Source organism: Gekko japonicus, unplaced genomic scaffold (genome assembly GCF_001447785.1).
Source record: "Gekko japonicus isolate JY-2015 unplaced genomic scaffold, Gekko_japonicus_V1.1 scaffold596, whole genome shotgun sequence".
NCBI lineage: Eukaryota > Metazoa > Chordata > Lepidosauria > Squamata > Gekkonidae > Gekko > Gekko japonicus.
In genome coordinates this window covers 465,699-467,896 of record NW_015174859.1, presented here as the reverse complement: position 1 = coordinate 467,896, position 2,198 = coordinate 465,699, and positions in this window count along the sequence as shown.

Sequence of the window (2,198 nt, the reverse complement as noted above, 5' to 3'; positions counted from 1 at the left end):
GAATAGACAAAGGTCTATAGGTCTATTCTACATAGGTCTATTCTTACCTCGAAGGAGAAAGGTAAACTCATCTCTTTCTCACCACGGCCATAGAATTGACTTAGATCACAAAGATGTAACTTCTCTACCCAGCTATCAGCTTGATTGTGAGTAAATGATCTTCTGAATGCATGTGAAGTTAAATAAAGATGATTTAAGCCTTCGTCAGGGGTCCTGCGTTGACTCATACCTAGAAGGCGTTGGCTAGCTGCAGCTGGCGCTGGACAGGGCAACCCCTAAGTTCTAGTTCAGGAGCAAAGGAGGAAAATGACTTTCTTCACATTTTGTAGTTTTAAAAGCATCTTCCCTGTCACCCTCTCCTTAAGCCATTCTGGGTGGAAAACCCCCAAATTCTTCACCCTTTCCTCATAAGAGCTCTTCTTTTCTACACGGGTGGGGAAAGAAAAAGCCTTGCCAGGATACTCCAGCAGAGGGCAGAGTAACCAAAACAGCAAGGGGGGAGGGGTCCCCAGAGCCTCAGGAAATGAGGAAGTGGCCTCAAAAACAGGACAAATGTTAGGGTTGCCAAGTCTGGGCTCAAAATACCTGGAGACTTTGAGGGTGGAGCCAGGAGAGGGTGGGGTTTGGGGAGGGGAGGGGCCTCAACAGTAGTACAATGCGATAGAGTCCACCCTTCTAAGCAGCCATTTTCTCCAGGGAGCTGATCTCTGTCAGCTGGAGATCAGTTGTTAAAGCAGGAAATCTCCAGACTCCATCTGGAGGCTGCAGTACTTCCCCCACCCCGGCCAAGTCCCAGGCCATGGACTACAGGCCAAGGACGTATGTCACAGAAACCAGCGGCTCTCCACTTCCTGTGCGGAACTTCAGGAGCAGGACGCGGTCCTGTCATGTTGCTCTACCAGGCGGTCCATCCCGGTCGCCACCTCGCATGGGGGGGGGGAGGCCCAGAGAGTGCAGTGTGGCTCCAGCCTCTCCGCTGACACCTCCCTGCTCCAGCCACCTACAGTACGGCCTCAGCCCCCTGCTCAGCATCCTCACCAACAGGCTCAAAGGGAACCTGGCTGCTGCTGGCCACAATGAGAGAGATGGGGGGGGGGCTGTTCTTCTCATGGCATTGGCACTACAGGGGCCTCAGCAAAGGACTGGTCTTGTGCCTGTCCAGGACAAGAGGTCACTGTCACCCTGGCAGCTTCCAGGCCGCATGGAGGCCAGAAAAAGGGCATTCAGCCAGGTTGCATGGAAAGGCAATGCCTCTGCTGGGTTGTCTTGGGGGGGGGGGCAGGGCCGTCAGCAGTTCAAGGCCGGGCTGGGCTGGGCTGGGCTCTGGCACTTGCAAGGAGAGCGAGGCCTCCTGGGTGTGGTTGCAAGCCTCTGTGGGGCTGGGGAGGGGTCACCGGCATGTGTCCCTGATGGGTAGGGTCCTGGGCCAGCTTGAGGCCTGACCGGCTTGGTGTCAAGCTTGTGCCTCACTTGTCATGGACTCTGTGGCCTCAAGGGTTAATTGCTTCTCTTTCCTTCTCTAGTCTGTTTATCCTTCTGGCTAAACGGAAGGGGGGTGATGGGAGTGTGTGAGTGTCGGCTTACGCAGTGCCCGAGAAACGCATGATCTCAGCGCCCACTTCGACCTTGAGTGCAGGGAATTTCTAGATAGTGCAAGGGCTAGCAGCAGGTGTGGGGGGCAGTGTTTTGGGGACGTTTGGCGGGCTGAATGCGGATAGTGATTGGGTAGTGCACTTTAGGGGGGACGTCCTGCATAGCATATAGGCTCTGTCCTGACACCTGGGTGTCAGTTCTGACACAGAACATGTCTACGCTTGGAACCTGTTTCACTTCTCAATCAACAAATCATGCTGACACAAGAGTTTGGTGAGAGTGATTGTGTCCAAGACCTGACACTTGGCCTCCCTGCTCTCTGAGGAGCCAAGGGTTTTTAAAACACCCTGATCATTCAAATGGCCTACAAGCTATTTCTTGGGGCCCGGTGGGACTAGGGAGGCTTGTTGATAGGGTTCCCAAGTCCGTTTTTCTTCACGGTGGGGGGCTCCCAGACAGCGTCCCTAGTGCGCTTGTGTGCGCTTTGTGCGCGTGCGCCGCATGCACGTCAGCCAGATGTGACGTGATGACACCGGGCACACTGGGGGCGGGGCCACAGCCATCTGAGGGGAAAACATAGAGTTGGCGGAAATCGGGCCTCCAAA